This window comes from Spermophilus citellus (genome assembly GCF_964194105.1).
Source record: "Spermophilus citellus genome assembly, chromosome: 1".
In the NCBI taxonomy this organism is placed as follows: domain Eukaryota; kingdom Metazoa; phylum Chordata; class Mammalia; order Rodentia; family Sciuridae; genus Spermophilus; species Spermophilus citellus.
In genome coordinates, this window is record NC_138182.1 from 141,323,919 (window position 1) to 141,334,739 (window position 10,821).

A 10,821-nucleotide genomic window follows, 5' to 3' on the forward strand; every position below is an offset into this window, starting at 1 on the left:
CACATATAGAAATATTCATTTGTAAACAGTACAAATTTTAAGATGAAATAATATTTCAACAACTTATAAAATATATTTATATTAATAAATGACTCCTTCATAAATTATTTTTTAATTTTAATTTTTAGTTATACTGAATTTTAGGGTACAATTTGATATTTCAATACCTGCATACAATGTGTACTGATTAAGTCAGGGTGATTAGCATCTCCAGATCTTTTTATGGAACCAGGCCCGTTTTGCCCTCCATATGGTAATACTACAAGAACTTTTGCAGAAGAGAAAGAGTTCATTGGCAAGGTGGCTGAGCAAGACCAGGAGACCCATCTTTCAAATCCACCTCTCTGAGCAGAGGGCTTGAGGCTATTTACAGGATAAAGAGGCAGGGTGATTTAAGGCCTGGGGAAGGATGGCTGCAGGTGAGGTCATCAAGCTTCATGGCCCTTCCTTGGGTGCCATTAGAAAACAGTGCCAATAGCATGATCTGAGGTGGACTTTTCAGCCTCCTGACGTCAAAACAGAACTCATCAAATATCTGCAGGCCCAAGTGAAGAGCCAGTGCTTTTGACAAAAGCAGCCTTAAAGTCCTTGAAGAGTCACCTAGGCAACTGTTATCATCCTAACCCACACATCACGGGTGCTATCTACAGCAAAGCTAGTAGGAGAGAATCACATATTTTTCAGCTGAGTGACTCTAAACGTCATGGTTTTTAAAATCAACTAAAAGTAAGTAACTAAAAGCAAGCAAAGCTAGAGGGTTTATTAAGGGTTTTCCCTCCTTATTGTTTCTTTATGTTTGGAAGCTTCAAGCTCCTCTCTCTACTTCTTCATAAAATATGTAATAGGTCATTTTTTTAAAAAAAATTATTTGTTTATTCTAATTTGTTATACATGAGAGCAGAGTGCATTTCAATTCATAGGACACATATAGAACACAAGTTTTCATTTCTTTGGTTGCGCACAAAGTAGAGTCACACTATTCGTGTCTTCATACATGTACTTAGGGTAATATATCCATCTTATTCCACCATCTTTCCTATTCCCCTGCCCCCTCCCTTCCCCTTCCTCCTCTTTGCCCTATCCTTCCTCCCATGCTCGCCCACCCCACCCCCATTATAGACCATCATCCACATATCAGAGAAAACATTTGGCATTTGGTTTTTTGGGACTGGCTTACTTTATTTAGCATATTCTCCAACTCTGTCCATTTACCTGCAAATGCCATGATTTTATTCTCTTTTAATGCTGAGTAGTATTCCATTGTGTATGTATACCACAGTTTCTTTATCCATTCATCTACTGAAGGGCATCTAGGTTGGTTCCACAGTTTAGCTATTATGAATTGAGCTGCTATAAACATTGATGTGGCCGTGTCACTGTAGTATGCTATTTTTAAGTCCTTTGGGTATAAACTGAGGAGTTGAATAGCTGAGTCAAATGGTGGTTCCATTTCAAGTTTTACAAGGAATATGTAATAGGTTATTTTGAATTGTAGTCACCCTACTGTGTATAGCAGTAGGAACTGGGTTTTTGTGCTGTATTATCCAACTTCCGTCTACCTCCATTCCCCTCTTTTATAATGAAATTCTGTTTTAATTTCATTTGGAATTGGGCTGCATTATCAAAGAATTTGAAGACTATCATCTTCTGCAGGACCCAGACCTGTTTGGCTGTCACTTATTGTTAAGCCTTGTGCATTTGAATGCAAAATTTAGAGTAAAGACAACTACTCTCCAGTTCTCCAAAGTCTTTAACTCATCCTCTTGGATTAAATGGGGCTCTTTCATCAATTCTTAGTATCTACCTGATCCCTGGAAACATCCGCAATGTCTAATAGACTTTAAAGAGAGGGAAAGAACCTTCCTAAAAATCAAGTTTGCCAGGCACAGTGGTGCACACCTGTAATCCCAGCAACTTGGGAAGCTGAGGCAAAAGGATTGTCAAGTTTGAGACTAGCCTCAGCAGCTTAGTGAGGCCCTAAGCAACTTAGTGGGACCCTGTCTCAAAATAAAAAATGAAAAGATGTGGCTCCATGGTTAAGTGTCTCTGGGTTCAATCCCTCGAACCAAGACAAACAAATAAAACCCCAACAAGTATATATTTATTAACTTGGAGAAAACCAAGGTGTGTAAGTGTTCTTGTAAAGAGTAGCCACTAAAGTACAAATCAAGCACAGGTTGTGTACAAGTTCATGGAAGAAGTTGAGGTCAGGTGCTAGAAAGTCTTGGAGGTGAGCTGAGCATTCTGGCCTTGACCACAACGGACAGGGAACCCCTGAATGCTGAATGGTAAAGGGTTTAGAATTGTTAGGTAGATTCTAGGGAATGCCTCTCTACAACCAGGATGAAACCATCAGTTCTGGAGGCAAGACTCAGAGAACTAAGGCAGGTTCAAACAAGGCACATAAGACCTGGGGCTAGTATTAATAGAGGTAAGGGCTGGTGTGTCAGCAGAGTTTGGCAAAGTCTTCCAGAGAGCAATGGATCAGATCCATCCCAGCATCTGGTGTGTGTGTCTTAGGGCCATTAGTATTCCAAAGAACATTCAGAAACAAGAATTTGTTTGGCAAAGGTAGCTGGGCCTTCAACCCAGAGAATGACCCCATGGACCATTGCTAATGACCTGAGCCATGTTCTCGCTGTGACCATGGGAAGGAGGAAGCTGTAGAGAACCAACTAGAAGGGCCCACTCTGGGACAGCTGAGAAAGCCAGGAAGTTGCTTTCTGGGTGCAGTAAACTGGAATGATGGGCAAGAAATGGTAAGATAACTGCCGTTTGAGTGGCTCTTTTTCAACGTCAGGCATGGTACTGAACATTTTGCATGAATTATCTCTCCCAAATGTTCTCACTGCTCTATAGGGATAAGTATGACTATCCCCATTTCAATTTATTCTTTGGACTAATCTCTATTGATGGGATGAGTTGAGAAATATAATCAGTTTTTTTTGTTGTTGTTTGTTTGTTTTGTTTTGGTACTGGGGATCGAACCCATGGTCGCTTAGCCACTGAGCCACATCCCCAGCTCATCCCCCATTTAAAAAAAAAATATTTTATTTAAAGATAGGGTCCCGCTAAGTTGCCTCAGCCTCCTGAGCCGCTGGGCTTACAGGCATGCACCACCATGCCCAGCTATAATCAATTTTAAAAAATTATCTAAGAAACATAATTGGAAATGAGGAAGTTTGCTTTGTTTCCTCTAGTACTTGCGGTGAATTAAAAAGGTAGTGGGGCTGGCCGGCAACTCAGAAGCTGAGACAGTGTACCAGTCTTGGAGATCAGGCCCTTGTTCCCCTGGTGCTGAAGACTAAACACCCAAGAAACACTGAGGCCAGTTTTATTTAAGAAAGAGACGGGGACAGCAGATATCTCCGAAGAGAAGGGGCCCCAGAGCTGGGTGTCTGTGGGAGTGGGCGTGTCTTACTCTCTGATAGGCCCCAGAAACCCCTCCCCACTTCTCTTTTTTTTCTGTGTATTTGCCTAAGGGCAGGAAGGAGGGGGTGGATTGCTAGCAACCGCTTAGCCTGGGAGTGTCTCCGTAGGTTAACTGTTAGCAACACATTGTCTTTTCTTTGATAACCAGTCCTAATCTTCTTGACCCTCATCATTCATTACCTACACTGACTGGCAAGTCTTCACCTTTTACTTCAGTTTGTTGAGTAAGGTGACATATTCCCTCAGGCCAGGCAGGGCTGCAGGCAAATTGCTTTTTGGCAAAGAAAGCATGGGGGAGTCAGTATACAGTGGGTTCATTTTATAGAATTATTTTCTTCATCTCGTTTTCCCACTGTCCTCAACTATTTGTTCCCTTCCAGCAAGAGGATCACAAGTCCAAAGCCAGCCTCCGCAATTTTGCGAGGCCCTAAGCAAATTAGTGAGACTCTGTCTCAAAGTAAAACGTAAAAAGGGCTGGGGATGTAGCTCAGTGGTTAGGCGCCCTTGGCTTCAATTCCTGATACAAAAAAAAAAAAAAAAAAAGGAAAAAGAAAAGTCGTGGCACAGGTGACTTTTGTCCTTAATGTCCACAGATCCTTCGTTCAGTAACAGCACCTGGGCTTTCCTCCACAGGACCATACCTTTGTGCTCAGCACCTATGTAGGGATACAGCGATTCTGCTCTAGTGTCCTGAAGTCTGGCCAATCAAAGCATTGCATTTCCTGGACACAGGCAGGCAGCAGGTGCTCCCCAGGTGTTCTAAAATGCAGATGGTCTAGGGAGGAAGGGTCCAGACATTTGAGATTTGAGTAGAGAGAAGGCTAGGGATAAACAGCTCCATCTTCCTTCCCAAAGGTAGCACTAGGCCAGGGTCGGTTTTTCAGACCTCTCTTGGAAATGATGAATGACAGCTAGATTACGAGTTCTATGAACCTGGAGGACTATGTCCAGCTGCATCCCAGCCCCCAGCATATTTTTTTTTTTTTTTTTGGTACTGGGGATTGAACCTAGGGGCACTTAACCACTAAGCAACATCCCCAACCTTTTTTTTCAATTTTATGTAGAGAAAGGGTCTCACTGAGTTGCTTATGACCCCACTAAGTTGCTGAGGCTAGCTTTGAACTTGCAATCCTCCTACCTCAGCCTCCCAAGTCCCTGGGATTACAGGTGTGCACCACCAAGCCCAGCTCCTAATGATCTTTTAGTCAGATTTCTCACATTTTACAGAGGAAGAAACCAAGACAAGCAGTGAAAATATATTAATGCTGGCAATTTTATTGCAGTGCACTGTGATAGTTGTTCTGTTTCTTCATTGATTTTTGCTGTTAATCTTTTACTATGTCTAATTTATAAATTAAACTATATCATAGGTATATGTGTATAGGATAAAACATAGGATATGTAGGGTTCTGTACTCTCTGAGGTTTCAGGCATCCACTACTGGAGGTCTTGGAATGTATGCCCCACAGATAAGGGGGGACTGCTGTGCATGTTTTTTTAGTTTTTCCTCCCTTTCGCTCTAAACATTGTCCTGCACCTTGGTTTTTATTTTTTATTTTTATTTATTATTATTTTTTTACTTAACGTGTCCTGGAGAACATTCTATAGCATTATATACACATTCTTCATTCCTTTTTTTTTTTAACTTTTTTATTTGTTTTAATTAGTTACACATGACAGTACAATGACCTTGACATATCATACATTTGAATCCGATGGGATATAATTTCTCATTTTTCTGAGTGTACAGGTTGCAGAATCATATTGGTCATGCGTCTTCATTCCTTTTTATATCCAATCAAAATTTAGCAGCAAGATTTTATTATTATTGTGCCAACTACGTTCTGTTTATGACAGGTGTACCGGGGAAGTTTCTAGCAGGAAACATGGCACCTTCGAAATGAGAAATCTGAGGATTCAATCAAGGGACTATTTATAAGATATGGGCCCTGTGGGAGTAAACCACAGGGCTGCTGGCAGTGCCAGGGCTAATCCTCTGCAAGGTGACTGAGGGTATGAGGAGTTGTTAGTAGGACTAGAGAGGGCTGCCCAGGGTCAGCTGGGCCCCCGATGGAGGAACTGAGTCAGCCTGCTGTCAACCCCACCCCAGGGAAGAAGTTGGGAACAAACACTCCAACTTCATTCTTCTCTCTTTACCCAATCTCCTGATGTTCCCTAGTGGCCAACCCCAAATGCAAACAGAGGGCATGTGTGCCTGTGATACTGGCCATGAGGCCAGCGTCCATGGGAAGAGGTGGAAAGTGGATACGTGGGGCAAACTGGATACATCCAGCATGACAGGGACACTTTTTTTTTCCCCCAATTTTAATGATGTCAGTTTTCCTTTAAGTTAAATGTATTTAGGTTTTAAAAAATTAGTTGAAATAAAGCAAATACTTTTTTTTTTTTTCCTAGCACTGGGAAATGAACTCAGGGGTACTCTACCACTTAGCTACACTCCAGCCCTTTTTATCTTGAGGCAGGGTTTCCCCAGATTGCCCAGGCTGGCCTCAAACGTTCCATCTTTCTGCCTCAGCCTCTGGAGTAGCTGGGATTACCGCCTGCCTCTCAGTGCCCAGTTTAAAGCAAATAATTCTGTAGGTGTGATGAGGACCTGGCAAAAAAAGGTGAAACTGTTAGGGGGTGACAGTCTGGACCACACTGCCCAGGACCACTGTCCCTGTAGTTTGGATCCCCTTCCTCCAGACCCTCCTTGGCTTCCTCTACCGAGTTGTTCCAGAGCCTCTGGGCAACTTTAGGACAATGTTAATTTTAAGTATAAAGCTCTAGAGAAGCCCAGGGAGGTCACTGTGAGCAGATGTTTCATTTTTCTGTTTTTTGTTTTGGTACTGGGTGTTGAATTCAGGGATGTTTTACTGCTGAGCTAAATTCTCAACCCTTTTTAAGTTTTTATTTCAAGACAGGGTCTCCTTGAAGTTGCTTAAGGGTCTTGCTAAATTGTTGAGGCTGGCCTCAAACTTGGGATCCCATGTCTCAGTCTCCCTAGTTTTGGGGATTATAGACCTGTGCCACTGCACCTGGGTCTGGAGTCAAGGGGTCTGAGAGCATCTGCAGTGCATCCCTCCTCTCCTGGGTGATCCATGGGGCTCTGCCCTGACCCCAGACCCAGGGCCCTGGCTGCCCTCCCAGTGAGCATGGGGCCCACTTTCTTCCTCCTTGGCCTCTCTGGCAGCTGAGGAAAGCTGGCTGCTGCCTGTCTGTTGGGCTGGAAACTGGAGAAGGACCTCAAAGGCTGGAAGGTTCTGATTCAGTTCAAGTCACACCTGGCCCTCACAAGTCATGTAAGGGGCCAAGACAACCCCAGAGAAGCTTAGATTTCTTTCAGAGGAGTAGGGGGACAGGAAGCTATGTGACTGGGAGTGGGGTAGGAGGAATACGGCACTCCGAATTGTAGGTATCCCCACTGCTTTACCCTTGATTTCCATCTCTAGGTATGATCCCATTCTCTCAAATGACACAAGCGTCCTTTCTGGGGCAGGTTGTGTGCGGGTGGTGTTCTGGGGATTGAACCCAGGGTACTTAACCACTGAGTCACATCCTCAGCCCTTTTTATTTTTAAATTTTGAGACAGGGTCTCACTAAGTTGCTTAGGGCCTTGCTGAGTTGCTGAGCTGGCCTTGAACTTGAGATTCTCCTGTCTCAGGCTCCTGCTTCATTGAGCTGATAGAACAATTTCAAGTGGGTCCATCATTGGAACTGTTGGGATGAATGCCAGGGGTGGGTATTCAGGCTGGAGGGGCTGGTGGGGTCAGGAGAAGCTGGTTTAAGGAAGTCGAAAAGTATCCTGGCCAGAAGGAGGATTCTGGAGGGACCTTGACACAATCAGACTTGGGTTTAAGTGGGTCCTACTGCCCTAAAGCTGCCCGCAGATATGTTTCTACATTTCTCTCCTCTCTCTCATTCCTTAGATCTTAAGAATAGCAAGTTCTCCTTCCTGAATCCCCCAGAAAGCTGTGTGTCTGGGTGTACTGCCTGCCTTCCTTTCCCTTTGCCCTTCTTCCTCCCCTCCACCCTCCTTCCTTCTTCCTTCCCTCCCCCTCTTGCCCTCCTTCCCTTTCTCTCTCACACTGTTTATTGAACCCAGGGGTGCCCTACCACATCACCCTTTTTATATATTTTATTTGGAGATGGGGGTTTTGGTAAGTTGCTGAGGCAGTCCTCTAATACAATTGTGATTCTCCTTCCTCAGCCTCCCGAGAAGCTGGGATTGTAAGCACGGGCCACTGTCCCTGGCCTCTTTTTAAAAACTTTAGTAGCCATATTGGGTTGTCATTTACATGTCATATTTTATAGGCTGAATTGTGTCCCTCTAAAAATTCACATCGAAGTCCTAACATCTAGTACCTCAGAATGTGATCTTTTAGAGAGTGGCTTTAAAGAAAAATTAAGTAAAATGAGTATTAGAGTGGGCCCTAATCCAATATGACGTGTCCTTATTTAATTTTTTTTTAACCTTTTTAGAAATCTATGATCTTGGACTGGGCCAATTCCCAGAATATGGGTTCTTCGTTGTTCCGGCCTCTGCAGCCTAAGAAGTTCGACGACCCTCTGGTGGCCGCTTCCCCCGCTCCCCCAGATGCGTCCGAAGCGCCGACCTCCCCAGAGCAAGCGCCCTGGTTTAATAACTGCTGGAGTTGCCGGGTGCTCTCCGGGTCGGGACTGATAGGGGCAGGCCTTTAAGTGTATGTACTTGGTGGCGCGGAAGCCTATGAAGCTCGGATATGCTCCGGGTCCAGGCCCTATTGCCCAGATGATCAAGGGCATCAGCATTGCTTGTGGGGTATAGTTATCCTGGCAGACCCTAAAGGAAAGGTCTACCTGGTTGTTTGAATGAACAATGAACTTGTCACCTCTTACCCCTGGACCCATTACACAGGAAGCATGGGATTTATGGTTGTTCTGGACAGACGTGTGGAGGAGCTTTGTCTTCACTATTGGGAATACTACAAGACTGAGAAACAATGAAAACATTGGTTGTCATACCTTGACTGTGAGTGTGGCTTTCTTGTCAGGTTTCAGAGGAATCAATAAATCCCTTAGAGAAGAAAATGATTCTGTGTCCTATCTGGGGAAGGAGGGTATAATTTAAATTTTACTTAAATATAATTGAATTTAGTTAAATTATGATTTGTTAATATTAAAATGAAGGAAATGATAAGCCAATAGGAAAATGAGCTATTTTATTTCCTAACTATAGTTCTTTTTATCCTGTAATTGGATTAACACCTGTTATCAGCCTAATCCTTGATAAACACATGAAACTAGATCTGAATACTCCTTATGCTTTCCGAGGTGTTTTTAAATTCATCATTTCATGAGAGCTTCATTGCTAATCTGACTTTTTTATTGATAAGCCTTAAAACAATAATCCAAGTGATTTGCTCAGGGTTATTCAGAAAATCAGTGCTGTATCTAGTACTTGTTTTTGTCTGGTTTTTCTGTTCTAGTCTTTCAGAACTAGAATGGTACAAGGAGTCAAGAATCACTTTGATGAAACAACCATAAATGTCAATATACAATGAAAGATTTGAATGCCATAATAAAATTTAAGAAAAATTCAAAACGTTTAGTAAAAAAAAAAAAAAAAAGAAAGAAATCTATGATCTTAGCTGCCTAGAGATAATCACTGTTAACTGCAACACAAATACATCCAACTTCTTGGCCCCTCACATTTTTACAATCGACATTTTTAAACATAGCATATATTTATACTATAATACCATGAATATGTTTCTGAAAGCTGCTTTCCTAAGAGCGTATAGTGTAAGCACTTTTTGTATGTTTCTTTAAAAAAGCTTTGGCATTTCCTGTTTCTGCATAGGATCCAGAGAGTCCCAGGGAGGTCTGGTGTGCTGATAAGAGGAGATTCATACACAGACATATGCAGAAGGGGGGCACATGAAGCCATGGGAAGAAGGTAGTCATCCATAAGCCAAGAGAAAGGCCTCAGAGGAACCAACCTTGCCCACGTCTTAACCTCAGGCTTCTGAGTATCTAGAACTGTGAGAAAATAAATTTCTATTATTCAAAACTTCCCGACTGTGACATTTTGTTATGGCATCCCCAGAAAACTAATATCCCAAGCAATTAAAGTATACAATTCAGTGGTTTCATATATTCAGAGTTGTACAACTATCATATTGATGAATTTTAGAATGTTTATCATCCAGGTGCAGTGGTGCATGCCTATAGTCTCAGCTGCTCAGGAGATTGAGGCAGGAGAATTACTTGAGTTCAGCCTGGGCAAAATAGTAAGACTCTCTCTTTATCACTCCAAAAGCAAACCCATACCCATTAATAGTAATTTCCCATATGCCCACAGTATCTTCCCAGGCCTAGATAGCCATTAAACTATTTTATGTCTCCATATGTTTACCTCTTCTGGATATTTCAAATCCATGATGTCTTACTCCATTTTTCTGTTGCTATAACAAAATACTGAAAGCCAGGTGATTTATAAAGAACAGAGGTTGGGCTCAATAGTAGAGCACTTGTCTAGCATGTGCTAGGCGCTGGGTTTCAATCCTAGCACTGCAAAAAAGAAAAGAAGTATTAGAGGTTTATTTGGTTCATGGCTCTAGAAGTTGGGAAGAAAGTTCAAGAGCATGGCACCAACATTTGGTTTTCATCTGGTGAAGCCTTCTTGGTGTATCAGAATGTGCCAGAAGGCATCTCATGGTGAGGCAGAACCAGCATGCCAGAGAGAGCTTGCTTTTATAACAAACCACTCCTTTGATAACTTGTTAATCCATTAATCCATGGATGAATTAATCCTTTCAAGGGCACAGAGCGCTCATGGCATGTTCACTTCTCCGAGGCCCCACCTCCAAACGCCATCGACACAGGAATTTGAGGACTAGGTTCCTGACACATGGATGGGTGGGGGGGGGGGCGATAGAGTCAAACCACAGCAAGGGCTGTCATACGATGTGTGGTCTTCGGCCACTGCTCTTTTCACTTAGTAAAATGTCTTAAGGCTCAGGTGAGCCACTCTCCATGGTGTCTTTATCTTTGTGTTCTGTGCCCTTTTCTCACAAGCAAAGCCTTAGTTCCCAAGGGCACATCACATGCCTGATTCATGCCTTATGGTCACAGCACGTGTTTGGCATATGATGGGGACTTTAATATAAATAATCAATATAAGGACAAAAAGCAATTTCTGTCCTTTTTTTTTACAGTGCTAGGAATGGAACCCAGGGCCTCACCCTTCCTAAGGCAGTGCTCTACCACTGAGCTACATACACCCCCAGACCTAGGGAAAAAGCAAATTTTAAAAATCCAATATATAAACTGGGCGCAGTGACATACACCTGTAGTCCTGGTGACTCAGGAGAGTGAGAAAGATGGCTACAATTCTGAGGCTAGCCT